Source organism: Pristiophorus japonicus, chromosome 5 (genome assembly GCF_044704955.1).
Source record: "Pristiophorus japonicus isolate sPriJap1 chromosome 5, sPriJap1.hap1, whole genome shotgun sequence".
NCBI classification, from domain to species: domain Eukaryota; kingdom Metazoa; phylum Chordata; class Chondrichthyes; family Pristiophoridae; genus Pristiophorus; species Pristiophorus japonicus.
Genome location: NC_091981.1, coordinates 215,344,689 through 215,359,589, shown reverse-complemented (window position 1 = coordinate 215,359,589; position 14,901 = coordinate 215,344,689). Strand labels below are relative to the sequence as shown.

The following is a 14,901-nucleotide window of genomic DNA, read 5'->3' as shown; positions in this document are numbered from 1 at the left end:
CATTATATCCAGAGTCGAATGTACTGTCAGACACAGATGTCAGAGAGATGTATATATGTAAATTTGGAACTCCCTACCTACTTGCCAGGTCCATTATTTTCAAAATTCAGTTACTATTAACATCAATTGGATTCATCCAGCTGAAATCACGTGGGACAGGATAGTTTCTCAGGTAGGGAGCCAAGTCATTCAATTTAGATACAAATATCTTTTAAGGCAGAAGTGTCCAATTACCCTGTGGCCACATGATCTGTGCCTTGGCAATTCAGCCCTTGAAGCCAGGCAATGCAAACACATTTGCATTTTTATTTTCTCTTTGGTAGCTTGTCCTGTAAACTTTGAGCCTGGGAATTTGAAGTGGGCTCTTTCTTTAAACACTGTTGCTTAACATATTGGATAAACCCTCAATCAGAGCACTAAGATTTGCTAGTGTCAGCAGCTGAGCCGCTCAGCCTGCCAGCACACCTGGAAGCAAAGCTACCTCCACCTCACACCTTTTCATTACCACAGAAACTAGCACTTACTGGTTGGTCTCAGGTGCTGTAGAGGCAGAAGCATCATCTCATTTACTTCACCATACCACTCCTGAACTTGAAAACTGTTGACAACAATATAGTAAATTGAATAGGATGCAAAGAAGGTGTTTTTATTGCTTCTGGAGACTGCACTGCTCCCAATATTGCCATTGGAGGCAGCTGTGTTTTCTCCTGGCAAGCTTACCCAAACAAGCTCATGCTGCATGTGGTGGGCAGGAGCAATAGGGAGCGAGCGGTACATAATGGTGAAGACAGGACATGAGGATGAAGTGGCTTCTGGCTGCTAGGGGATACATTCGGAGGGGTAGGAAGGGTTAGGAGTATGGGGACAAGTAGGTATATGATGGGGTAGAGGGGAGTGGATAAAGTGATGAAAGCAGCAGGTGCGGGTATTTGAAGGAAGGTGATAAGGGCTAGGAATGGGAAAGACAATGAGAATAACAGGAGTTAATGGGAGGCTAACAGTGAGGTAACCACTGGCTGCCTGACTTCTGGGGAAATATTAGGTAAGTGGCAGAATCGAGGTGACTGGGGTGGATGGAGAGGTATGGCAGATAGGAGGCAACTACAGGTGGCTGGTGAATTTAGGGGTTGAGTGAATATTTCCTAAAGAGATCGGGGAAGCAATGGAAGTGAGGGGCTGGAAGGAAGAGCATGGCTGGTAGGAAGCCAAATGGGATTGAAAAGCAATGGGATTGAGGGTGAATAGGGAAATAAGAGGCACGGATGGAAGGCAATGGAAGTGAACTGCCAATAGCTGCAGACCACATTTGCCCCACCAGAAGATACAGCTTGCAGCCTTCAGCACCTCCTGTCACGCGTATGATCAGCCAGTCAAGTTGCATTCTTCATGTGCGGGCTAACAAGCTTTGTATTGTGAAGGGCATCATATGCCAGGCTGATCCTGTCCTTAAGCAACATCCATAACTATTCATTACCCAATAGGATAGTGAACAAGAAGTGGAACTTTGGCTGATTTTGCCTCTTATCAGCCCAAGACACAAAGGCCAATTTAGGTACCTACTCTCCCACAACAGTGGCAGGATAACATAATGCAGACCAGAAATCAATCCTGCAACTTTCTATTCTGTATGGCTCAGTGTCATATGATGCAGTGTACTTAATCGTTAAGGTGCTCGGGAGCTAAATCTTCAATATTTTAGTAACTAATATCTCCAAAGTTGGAGACTTGTTTGAGCTTTATTTGAAATATCAACCACAGTAGAAGGGCACATTTGTCAATGTGAAAATCTAGAAAGTCTAACCAGGATATTTGTTAGGATAATTTTTTCCAAGTTTAATTTTTATTGACACATTTAACATATTTAAGTAAAAGATCTTTCTACAGACTATTGTGCGGGAAGTGTATCCGCCTCCAGCTCCTGACGAACCGCGTTGCGGAACTGGAGCTGCAGGTGGATTCACTCTGGAGCATGCACAATGCTGAGAATGATGTGAATAGCACGTTTAGTGAGTTGGTCTTGCCACAGGTAAAGGGTCCACAGCCAGATAGGGAATGGAAGACCAACAGGAAGAGCAGTGCAAGGAAGGTAGTGCAGGGGACCCCTGCGGTCATCCCCCTGCAAAACAGATACACTGCTTTGGGTACTGTTGAGGGGGATGACTCATCAGGGGAGAGCAGCAGCAGCCAGGTTTATGGCACCGTGGCTGGCTCTGCTGCACAGAAAGGCAGAAAAAAAGAGTGGGAGAGCAATAGTGATAGGGGATTCAATTGTAAGGGGAATAGATAGGCGTTTCTGCGGCCGCAACCGAGACTCCAGGATGGTATGTTGCGTCCCTGGTACAAGGGTCAAGGATGTCTCGGAGCGGGTGCAGGACATTCTGAAAAGGGAGGGTAAACAGCCAGTTGTCGTGGTGCCTAGAGGTACCAACGATATAGGTAAAAAACAGGATGAGGTCCTACGAGACGAATTTAGGGAGCTAGGAGTTAAATTAAAAAGTAGGACCTCAAAAGTAGTAATCTCAGGATTGCTACCAGTGCCACGTGCTAGTCAGAGTAGGAATCGCAGGATAGCTCAGATGAATACGTGGCTTGAGCAGTGGTGCAGAAGGGAGGGATTCAAATTCCTGGGACATTGGAACCGGTTCTGGGGGAGATGGGACTAGTACAAACCGGACGGTCTGCACCTGGGCAGGACCGGAACCAATGTCCTAGGGGGAGAGTTTGCTAGTGGTGTTTGGGAGGAGTTAAACTAATATGGCAGGGGGATGGGAACCCAGGCAGGGAGACAGAGAGAGGGGAATAAAATGGAGACAGAAGCAAAAGATAGGAAGGAGAATAGTAAAAGTGGAGGGCAGAGAAACCCAAGGCAAAAAACAAAAAGGGCCACTTTACAGCAGAATTCTAAAGGGTCAAAGTGTGTTAAAAAGACAAGCCTGAAGGCTCTGTGCCTCAATGCGAGGAGTATTCGGAATAAGGTGGACGAATTAGCTGCGCAGATAGCAGTTAATGGGTATGATGTGATTGGCATCACGGAGACATGGCTCAACATCCAGGGGTATTCAGCATTTAGGAAGGATAGACAGAAAGGAAAAGGAGGCGGGATGACATTGCTGGTTAAAGAGGAAATTAATGCAATTGTAAGGAAGGACATTAGCTTGGATGATGTGGAATCGGTATGGGTGGAGCTACGGAATACCAAAGGGCAGAAAATGCTAGTGGGAGTTGTGTACAGGCCACCAAATAGTAGTAGTGAGGTTGGGGACAGCATCAAACAAGAAATAAGGGACGTGTGCAATAAAGGTACTGTAGTAATCATGGGCGACTTTAATCTACATGTTGATTGGGCTAACCTAACTGGTAGCAATGCGGTGGAGGAGGATTTCCTGGAGTGTATTAGGGATGGTTTTCTTGACCAATATGTCGAGGAACCAACCAGAGAGCTGGCCATCCTAGACTGGGTGATGTGTAATGAGAAGGGACTAATTAGCAATCTTGTTGTGCGAGGCCCCTTGGGGAAGAGTGACCATAATATGGTAGAATTCTTTATTAAGATGGAGAATGACAAAGTTAATTCAGAAACTAGGGCCCTGAACTTAAGGAAAGGTAACTTTGATGGTATGAGGAGCAAATTGGCTAGATTAAACTGGCAAATGATACTTAAAGGGTTGATGGTGGATAGGCAATGGCAAACCTTTAAAGATCATATGGACGAACTTCAACAATTGTACATCCCTGCCTGGAGTAAAAATAAAATGGGGAAGGTGGCTCAATCGTGGCTAACAAGGGAAATTAAGGAGAGTGTTAAATCCAAGGAAGAGGCATATAAATTAGGCAGAGGAGGCAGAAAAAGTAGCAAGCCAGAGGACTGTGAGAAATTTAGAATACAGCAGAGGAGGACAAAGGGTTTAATTAAGAGGGGGAAAATAGAGTACGAGAGGAAGCTTGCCGGAAACATAAAAAATGACTGCAAAAGCTTCTATAGATATGTGAAGAGAAAAAGATTAGTGAAGACAAACGTTGGTCCCTTGCAGTCGGATTCTGGTAAATTTATAATGGGGAACAAAGAAATGGCAGACCAATTGAACAAGTACTTTGGTTCTGTCTTCACAAAGGAAGACACAAATAACCTTCCCGATGTACTAGGGGTCCGAATGTCTAGTGAGAAGGAGGAACTGAAGGATATCCTTATGAGGCGGGAAATTGTGTTAGGGAAATTGACGGGATTGAAGGCCGATAAATCCCCAGGGCCTGATAGTACTCTGGGATGTAGACTTCAGGAAGTGGCCCTGGAAATAGTGGATGCATTGGTGATAATTATGGACTGGAGGGTTGCTCATGTCATACCACTTTTTAAAAAAGGAGGGAGAGAGAAAACGGGTAATTATAGACCAGTTAGCCTGACATCAGTAGTGGGGGAAATGTTGGAATCAATCATTAAGGATGAAATAGCAGCACATTTGGAAAGCAGTGATAGGATTGGACCAAGTCAGCATGGATTTATGAAGGGGAAATCATGCTTGACAAATCTTCTGGAATTTTTTGAGGATGTAACTAGTAGAGTGGACAGGGGAGAACCAGTGGATGTGGTGTATTTGGACTTTCAAAAGGCTTTTGACAAGGTCCCACACAAGAGATTGGTGTGCAAAATCAAAGCACATGGTGTTGGGGGTAATGTATTGACATGGATAGAGAACTGGTTGGCAGACAGGAAGCAGAGAGTTGCGATTAACAGGTCCTTTTCAGAATGGCAGGCAGTGACTAGTGGAGTGCCAGGACCCCAGCTCTTTACAATATATATTAATGATTTGGATGATGGAATTGAGTGTAATATCTCCAAGTTTGCAGATGACACTAAACTGGGTGGCGGTGTGAGCTGTGAGGAGGACGCTAAGAGGCTGCAGGGTGATTTGGACAGGTTAGGTGAGTGGGCAAATACATGGCAGATGCAGTATAATGTGGATAAATGTGAGGTTATCCACTTTGGGGGCAAAAACACGAAGGCAGAATATTATCTGAATGGCGGCAGATTAGGAAAAGGGGAGGTGCAGCGAGACCTGGGTGTCATGATTCATCAGTCATTGAAGGTTGGCATGCAGATACAGCAGGCGGTGAAGAAGGCAAATGGTATGTTGGCCTTCATAGCAAGGGGATTTGAGTATAGGAGCAGGGAGGTCTTGGTGAGGCCCCATCGGAATATTGTGTTCAGTTTTGATCTCCGAATCTGAGGAAGGACGTTCTTGCTATTGAGAGAGTGCAGCGGAGGTTCACCAGACTGATTCCTGGGATGGCAGGACTGGCATACGAGGAGAGACTGGATCGACTGGGCCTGTATTCACTGGAGTTTAGAAGGATAAGAGGGGATCTCATAGAAACATATAAAATTCTGATGGCACTGGACAGGTTAGATGCAGGAATAATGTTCCCGATGATGGGGAAGTCCAGAACCAGGGGACATAAATCTTAGGATAAGGGGTAAGCCATTTAGGACTGAGATGAGGAGGAACTTCTTCACTCAGAGAGTTGTTAACCTATGGAATTCCCTACCGCAGAGAGCTGTTGATGCCAGTTCATTGGATATATTCAAGAGGGAGTTAGATATGGCCCTTGCGGCTAAAGGGATCAAGGGGTATGGAGAGAAAGCAGGAAGGGGGTACTGAAGGAATGATCAGCCATGATCTTATTGAATGGTGGTGCAGGCTCGAAGGGCCAGATGGACTACTCCTGCACCTATTTTCTATGTTTCTATGAAACAAAAACTTAAAGAAACCCATCTTCCATAGGGGTTGAATGAATATTTCCCAAAGGGTATAGGATCGGAGAAGAATTTCTCAGATTTCCCCCCCTCAAATTGGCCTGGGTTTTTTAATCTGTTTTTTTCATCTCCCAGGAGATCACATGGTTTTGGGTAGGGTGGAGTGTATATATTGTGATACACAAGGTATTACAATTGTGTGGCACAGGCTCGATGGACCAGATGGTCTTTACCATTCTGTCATTGTTCATATTTAACAAATGCCTAAAAACAAGCTACTTGTAGATGAGGACAGCCATTCGACCCATTTCAGTTATTAATTCATAAAGTGCTCAACGCCATCCCATTGCAATAACCAATTTCTTCTGAAATGATTCCAGGGGTTTTCTCCTGCACTACTCTATGCGAGCCCATTCCAAGTGTTAATTATTCTTTCCATGAAGAAGAACTTCCCGATATCAGTCCTAAAGTTTTTTTTTGCTAACTTTTATCTGTCACCTTGTCTGAGTCATGTAATTTTCCTGATTGACCTTCTTCATACCATCTTATATACTTCTATAGGATTACCTTGTTTACATTACAAGTGACTACACTTCAAAAAGCACTTCATTTCCTGTAAAATGCTTTGGGACATCCGGTGGTTGTGAAGGGCGTGTATAAATGCAAGTCTTTCTTTCATTTTTGTAAACAACTCCTTTCCAGGCTTAAAAGCCCAAGTTTCTCGAGTCTTTCTTCATAACTCAGATTTCTAACACTAGCAATCTGCCTCATGGCTCTTCTCTGCACTACCTACAATGCTCGAGAGTCTCTCTTGTGTTTCGATTACTAGAACTGGATGCAATTCTTATACTGTGGTCGGACCAAAGCACTATACAGTTTGATCTTGACTTCCTCTGATTTGCATTCTTTTTTTTTTGCATTGTTGATTGCTGCTGTGCATTGGTTGAACGTGTTGAGATTTCTAGGTCTCTTTGAACACCATTCATGGAGTATCTATACCACCTATTTTTACTTCCTATGTGTAGTACTTTATACTTGTCTGCATTCAATTTTGTTGCCATTGCTCTGGCCACTTGCGTATTCTGTCCAACATATTTAGTAATTTCTAAGCTGTCTACTCCAATTCCACTGACTCTCCGTGTTTGGTTTCATCTGCAATTTTGACCATATTGCATTGGGCATCTAGATTGATCGCCTCCGAGGTCAGAAGGTTGTGGGTTCAAGTCCCACTGGAGACTTGAGCATTAAAAATCTGAGCTGACACTCCAGGGCAGTACTGAGGGAATGCTGCACTGTAGGAGGTGCCGTCTTTTGGATGAGACATCAAACAGAGGCGCCTTCTGCTCTCTCATGTGTCCTGGCCAATATTTATCCCTCAATCAACATCACTAAAAGATTATCTGGTCATTTGTGGGAGCTTGCCACGTTTCCTACATTACAACAGTGACTACACCAACATTAGCGTCCTTGACCAGGCCAACATCCCCAGCAGTGAAGCACTGACCACACTTGATCAACTCCGCTGGGCAGGCCACATTCTCCGCATGCCAGACACGTGACTCCCAAAGCAAGTGCACTACTTGGAACTCCTTCACGGCAAATGAGCCAAAGGTAGGCAGAAGAAACGTTACAAGGACACCCTCAAAGCCTCCCTGATAAAGTGCAACATCCCCACTGACACCTGGGAGTTCCTGGCTAAAGACCTCCTTAAGTGGAGGAAGTGCATTTGGGAGGGCACTGAGCACCTTGAGTCTCATCGGCGAGAGCATGCAGAAATCAAGCGCAGGCAGCGGAAAGAGCGTGCTGCAAACCAGTCCCACCCACCCTTTCCCTCAGGGACTGTGGTTCTCATATTGGACTGTACAGCCACCTAAGGACTCATTTTAAGAGTGAAAGCAAATATTCTTCGATTCCGAGAAACTGCCTATGATGATGAGTGACTACACTTGAAAAGTAGCTCATTGGCTGTAAAGTGCTTTGCGACATCTGGAGGTCATGAAAGGCTCTATATAAATGCAAATAGAAACATAGAAACATAGAAAATAGGTGCAGGAGCAGGCCATTCAGCCCTTCTAGCCTGCACCGCCATTCAATGAGTTCATGGCTGAACATGAAACTTCAGTACCCCATTCCTGCTTTCTCGCCATACCCCTTGATCCCCCGAGTAGTAAGGACTTCATCTAACTCCCTTTTGAATATATTTAGTGAATTGGCCTCAACTACTTTCTGTGGTAGAGAATTCCACAGGTTCACCACTCTCTGGGTGAAGAAGTTTCTCCTCATCTCGGTCCTAAATGGCTTACCCCTTATCCTTAGACTGTGACCCCTGGTTCTGGACTTCCCCAACATTGTGAACATTCTTCCTGCATCCAACCTGTCCAAACCCGTCAGAATTTTAAACGTTTCTATGAGGTCCCCTCTCACTCTTCTGAACTCCAGTGAATACAAGCCCAGTTGATCCAGTCTTTCTTGATAGGTCAGTCACACCATCCCGGGAATCAGTCTGGTGAATCTTCACTGCACTCCCTCAATAGCAAGAACGTCCTTCCTCAAGTTAGGAGACCAAAACTGTACACAATACTCCAGGTGTGGCCTCACCAAGGCCCTTTCTTTCTTTTCTTTCGACGTCACTACAAAACAACATTCAAAACTGCATAGTACTGATTAATTGCATAGTTATTTTATACTGTGATATTACAATATTTCTAATGGTATTTACAAATGAAAGTTTTGCTGCACTCTGCATAGAAGTGTAAAGGGAAATGCCCAAAAGTAAATTAAGCAAAACTTCACAATCGGTACCTACTCTCCACTATACATCCCAGAACAATTCTCATCCTCACTTTACTGATTATATATTTATGGAAGAATTACAACAATCTCTTGTGGATTGTAGTGAAGGGCCTTTACCGCTCCGGTCATGGACCAAAATCACAGTCCAGAACGTGGGACCTGAGATTCCACAAAATGCCAACAAGCAGCCGCGGTCTGGGATCGTTCACAGAGCTGCAGGCCCGTAACTACGGGCCGTTAGTCGTTCAAAACATTAACTTCCGCCCCAATAACTGAGGGAGGCAGGGGAAAGAAGGTCGCCAGCTATCCACGACTGTGACGCCAGTCTAAAGATGTCAAGGCCACACTTACCCGCAACTCCCCAGTCACTTCCCAAATTCCAATGGGACGATCGACGACATCTTTCGGCCCCTCAGCTCGGCGCGTGCGCGGCCGGTGACAGTGCCAACCAGCCCTTCCGGTTCAGAGGGCGTTCACTCGCCACGAGCTCGAGCAAGGGGTGGTGGTGGAACGGTTCCGGATCAGAGGTCTGGGCTTTTGTTTTCACGCAGTCCGAGTTGAAGCGGTGAGGAGGGGATAAAGAAAAAGAAGAAAAAGAGGAGGAGGAAGGTGGCGAGCGGAGAGCGGCTGGCCGGCCGCGCCCTCCCACCCACCCGCAGGGTAACGGCCTCGGTACTCGCACTGTCCGCGCCCTGCCCTTTGTTTGGGCGTCTTATGATGAGTCGCGGCAGAGGGTGGGCGGTGATATTCCGTGTGGGAGCCCGGGTTTGTCGGACGCCGGCTCTCCGGGCGGCGCTGGGACTTGCGGGCCTCTCAGACGGGGTTGTGTGGGTTCGGTGTGACGGTAGTGGCGCGACTGTCGCCACCGCTACTCCAGGAGGGCGGGCCCCCAGCTGTCTCTGGCTGATTCTTTGTTTATCGGGTAGCCGGCAGTTAGCTCAAGGCAAGAGGGGCAAGCACCACTCGCGGTCCTTATTTAACTGTTGTATCAAATATATTCTTGATAACGGTTAGTTGGGAGAAAAGTCTTACTTAATGATGATAGTGTTAATCTATCACCTCGGATCGCTTTCCTGTCTGAAGTATTCCTTGGTAAGAATTGTGGAGCGGATTAACGTTTGTTATTGTTTGAAAGCAGAATGAAGTGGACAATATGCCAGACCTGACATGTTTGGTATATTGCTTACGCAGTGATGTTTCTTGAAATGGAGGTTAACCTTGGGGCTACTGTGACTATATACACGAAGATGCACAACCTTGGGGATAAAGTACATTATTTAAAAAAATATTTAACTGAACTCAACTGTATATAATCAAATGGATCTTAATGTTTGGTTTTAATTTTGTTTCGAACAAAGAAAAGCATAAGCAAGAAGTTAATATGTATATAACTAAAGCCATTTTCATTATAAGTTACCAGCTCAACCTTTGAACCTCCATTCAAGTTTATTGAAATGACTGGTGGTGAGCTTTTTAAACAAAATGAAACTAACAATGCAACAATTTTTGAAATGCCATGAAGTTTCTAAACTACTATTAGCTGTTGAGGGAAGAGATATTAGGGTGGAAGTACTGAGTGGTGAGGCCCACATTTTGATGCTGGGAACCCTACTGTTTCTAATTTATGATGAAGGAAGGGGAAATGAAGCTGTAGAGTCTGATGAGGCAGCCAGAATGACAAAATGAGCTACATAAAATCTAACCAGTGTAACATGGTAAATGGAGTTCAGTATGGATAATGTATGGTATTGCACAAATTAGAAGTAAATTGGTATGCATGAATCACAAAGTTAACATGCAGATACAGCAGGCAATTCGGAAAGCAAATGGTATGTTGGCCTTTATTACAAAAGGATTGGAGTATAAGAGTAAAGAAATTTTACTGAAATTGTACAGGGCATTGTGAGACTGTACCTGGAGTACAATACACAGTTTTGGTCTCCTTACCTAAGAAAGGATATACTTGCCTTGGAGGGAGTCCTACTCATGATAATGCTGTAATGGGTAAATTTGAAAGAGATCGAGACATGTTAGATCTTCCAATTTCTCTTTTGGTCAGCAGGATGTCTTTGTGCAAAAATCAAGTGTTTTGAAGGATTGTGAACCTGATAATTCAGGTATTGTTTGCCGAGTCTACCAAAGAGAATTGAATCATAGAAATTTACGGCACAGAAGGAGGTCATTCGGCCCATTGTGTCTGTGCCGATTGAAAAAGAGCTATCTAGCCTAATCCCACATTCCAGCCGTTGGTCCGTAACCCTGTAAGTTACGGCACTTGAAGTGCATATCCAAGTACTTTTTAAATGTGATGATGGTTCTGCCTCTACCATCCTTTCAATGAGTTCTAGATCCCCACCACTCTTTGGGTGAAAACATTTCTCCTCAACTCTCCTCTACTACCAATTACTTTAAATCTATACCATCTGGTTATTGATAAGGGGAAATAGGTTCTTCCTATCCACTCTATCTAAGCCCCTCATAATCTTATATATAGCTCAATTAAGTCTTCCCTCAGACACATCTGTTCCAAAGAAAACAACCCCAGCATATCCAATCTTTCCTCATAGCTAAAAGTCCCCAGTCCTCGTAAATCTCCTCTGTACCCTCTCTAGTACATCTTTTCTGTAATCTGGTGACCAGAACTGTACGCAGTATTCTAGCTGTGGCCTAACGAGTGTTTTATACAGTTCAAGTATAACCTCCTTGCTCTTGTATTCTAAATTGACTTTGTCATGTATTCAACTATCATTGTAACCCATGTATAAGCTGACCTAAGTTGTACACCTTGAGAACATTGACCACAAGGGGGTGAACTTGTGGGAGACACTCCTAACCTGGACTTTCAGGTATAAAAGGGGAAGCTCCATCCACCTTCATCACTTGAGGTCTTGGCAATAAAGGTAACTGGTCACAGAGTGACCTTCTCTCAAGTATGGGCCTCGTGTGCATTTACACTGTATCGTAAGGACATATCATTGGCGACGAGATACTGGGATTTAAACCACGCGAGCATGGCCACTAGCAGCACAGAAGAGAGGTACTGTGTTGGTGATGATTGGGACAACTTTATTGAGAGACTACAGCAAAGTTTTGTCACTAAGCAATGGTTGGGACAGGATTCGGCCGACAAACGCAGGGCTCATCTCCTGACGGTTTGTGGATTCAGAACGTACTCCCTGACGAAGGACCTTCTAGCGCCAGAGAAGCTGGTGGACAAGACTTTCAAAGAGCTCAGTAAGTTGATCGGGGAACACCTTAAACCGGCGAGCAGCATGCACATGGCGAGACACCGGTTTTACACGCACCGGAGGCGAGAAGGGCAAAGCGTTCCAGACTTCATGGCAGATCTTCGGCGACTGGCAAGCCTATGTAAATTCCCAGATGCATGCAGAGTGGAGATACTGCGAGACTTTTTTATTGAGGGCATCGGGCACGCTGGGGTTTTCAGAAACTGATTGAGACCAAAGACTTGACCTTGGAAGTGCTGGCTCTGATAGCCCAGACATTTATCTCTGGGGAGGAAGAGACCAGAATGATGTATGACAAAAATCTTGGCTCAAATGCGGCAAACGACCACGGAGTCAACATTGTTAACGCGGCACACAGTTCTCCAGGCAGACAAGGGCAATCGGACATGCCCCAGCATGTAGTCGAACCCAAAGGGGGAATTCAACAGAGACAATGGCTAGCTGAATGGCAATTCATGCCATCGCAATGGACAATGCGGCCAGTAATGGGGCCATCAACACCTGTTAATGGTGCGCTTAAGGACGGTTACAGAGACAGTCAGACGATCGACTGGTAATGGACCTTTTGTTTCCAACAACGGGGCCTCCAGCTCATGCTGGAGGTGTGGAGGCAAACACCCAGCCAGAGCTTGCAGGTATCAGCAATATATCTGCAGAAACTGCAACGTCAGCGATCACTTGCAGCGTATGTGCAGGAAGCCTGCAGCCAGGTTGATGTATGAGGAGGACGGGCCCGATGTAAGCCCTACGAGCCCAAATGAATACTGGGGGAAATCGCTGGAAGCTGAAGTTCAGCGAGTTTATGTGGAGCACATATACAGTTCATATACCCGGACGCCACCGATAATGATGAAAGTGCTCTTCAATAGTATCCCAGTATTAATGGAGCTAGAGACGGGGGTCAGCCAGTCCCTGATGAGTATCAAACAGTTCGAAAGGTTGTGGGTGTCCAAGGCCAGGAGGCCAAAATTATTGCCGATTGATGCACAGCTACGGACATATACAAAGGAGATCATTCCAGTGCTAGGCAGCGCCACGGTAGTCGTGACCCACAAAGATTCGGAGAACAGTTTGCCACTCTGGACTGTCCTGGGGGATGGTCCCGCACTACTGGGGAGGAGTTGGCTTGCTGTCATGAACTGGAAACAGGGCGATGTCAATGCAATTTCTTCTGTGGAGCGAGTATCATGCTCACAGGTCCTGGACAAATTCGACTCATTATTTCAATCCGGAATCGGCACTTTCATGGGTGCTAAGGTAGTGATTCTCTCAAACCCGGATGCCAAGCCAGTACACCACAAGGCCAGAGCGATGCCATATGTGATGCGGGAAAAGATAGAATGTGAATTGGACCGCCTGCTGAGGGAAGGCAAAATCTCGCCAGTCGAATTCAGTGATTGGGCGAGCCCGATCATGCCGGTGCTCAAGGCGGATGGGTCGGTCAGGATATGTGGCGATTACAAGGCCACCATCAATCGGGTGTCATTCCAAGACCAGTACCCGCTACCGAGAGCGGAGGACCTCTTTGCGACGCTATCCGGTGGCAAACTTTTTTCAAAATTGGACCTGACCTCAGCTTACATGACCCAGGAGCTGGTGAGTGAGTCGAAGAAGCTGACAAAGGGGTTGTTTGAGTATAACAGATGTCCGTTTGGGATTCGTTTGGCCGCCGCGATCTTTCAGTGAAATATGGAAAGTCTCCTCGTCAATTCCAAGGACGGTGGTTTTTCAAGACGACATCCTCATCATGGGTCACGATACTGAAGAGCACCTCCACAACCTGGAGGAGGTGCTACCGGGTAGGGCTGCGACTGAAAAAGGCGAAGTGCGTCTTCTTGGCTCCAGAGAGAGAATTCCTGGGGAGGAGGGTAGCAGCAGACGGGATCAGACCTACTGAATCCAAAACTGAAGCGATCCAGAGAGCACCCAGACCCCGTAACACGACGGAGCTGCGTTCGTTCCTGGGGCTTCTGAACTATTTTGGTGACTTTCTTCCCAATTTGAGCACGCTGTTAGAGCTGCTACACGTGCTCCTACGCAAAGGTCGCGATTGGGTCTGAGGGGACAGCCAGGAGAAAGAGCTTTTGATTGAACATGCAATTTGTTATGCTCCAAAAAACTGTTAACGTTATATGACCCGTGTAAGAAACTTGTTTTAACGTGCGATGCGTCATCCTATGTGGTCGGGTGTGAGTTGCGGCATGTAAATGCCAATGGTCAGTTACAGCCGGTAGCTTAAGCCTCCAGAAGTCTGTCCCAGGCAGAAAGGGGCTACGGGATGGTAGAAAAGGAAGCGCTAGCATATGTACATGCAGTAAAAAGAATGCACCAGTACTTGTTTGGCAGGAAATTTGAGCTGGAGACAGATCACAAACCCCTAACGTCCCTTTTGGCCGACAACAAGGCCATAAATGCGAATGCATTGGCCCGCATACAGAGCTGGGCACTCACGTTAGCCGCCTATGACTACACAATTCGGCACAGACCGGGCACTGAAAACTGTGCTGATGCACTCAGCAGGCTCCCACTAGCCACCACTGAGGGGGCAACTGAGCATGATGCTGAGATGGTCATAGCTGTTGAAGCTTTCGAAAGCGAAGGCTCACCTGTGACAGCCCGTAAGATTAAAGTCTGGACAAATAAAGACCCGCTACTGTCTTTAGTTACGAAATGTGTCCTGAATGGGGACTGGACAGCCACATACGGGGCATGCCCTGAGGAATTTAAACCGTTACATAGGCGCAAGGATGAACGCTCGATTCAGGACGATTGCCTACTGTGGGGAAACCGCGTAGTCATGCCCCAGAGGGGCAGAGAGGTGTTTATCAGAGATCTTCACAATGAGCACCCAGGCATTGTCATGATGAAGGCGATTGCCAGGTCACACGTTTGGTGGCCAGGGATAGATGCAGACCTGGAACTTTGTGTTCGCAGGTGCAATACGTGTGCTCAGCTGGGCAACGCACCCAGGGAAGCCCCCCTTAGCCCCTGGCCCGCCAAGCCATGGTCAAACATCCATGTGGACTACGCAGGTCCTTTCATGGAAAAAATGTTTTTGGTTGTAGTAGACGCCTACTCCAAATGGATTGAGTGTGCCATTTTAAATTC

The 14,901-nt window shown here is 46.1% G+C and overlaps 2 protein-coding genes across 12 annotated transcripts in view; one reads left to right on the top strand and one right to left on the bottom strand.

Moving 5' to 3' along the window:
* The window catches only part of krit1 (KRIT1 ankyrin repeat containing), an 88,213-nt gene extending 79,220 nt beyond the window's left edge, over positions 1–8,993 (bottom strand). The window contains exons 1-2 of one of the 4 annotated variants that reach the window (XM_070881314.1): positions 8,897–8,979; positions 8,056–8,382 (exon numbers count right to left, since the gene is read on the bottom strand). The gene's annotated coding sequence lies outside the window, so the exon portion shown is untranslated. Of the gene's footprint in view, positions 1–524; positions 599–8,055; positions 8,383–8,896 lie in introns of those variants that run through there. The other 3 variants (XM_070881312.1, XM_070881313.1, XM_070881311.1) reach the window with 3 other exon arrangements.
* Positions 8,994–9,024: 31 nt separating this feature from the next.
* The window catches only part of ankib1a (ankyrin repeat and IBR domain containing 1a), a 154,670-nt gene continuing 148,793 nt past the window's right edge, over positions 9,025–14,901 (top strand). For 4 of the 8 annotated variants that reach the window (XM_070881307.1, XM_070881308.1, XM_070881301.1 and 1 more), the window contains exon 1: positions 9,025–9,205. The gene's annotated coding sequence lies outside the window, so the exon portion shown is untranslated. Of the gene's footprint in view, positions 9,218–14,901 lie in introns of all 8 variants that reach the window. The other 4 variants (XM_070881303.1, XM_070881305.1, XM_070881304.1 and 1 more) reach the window with 4 other exon arrangements.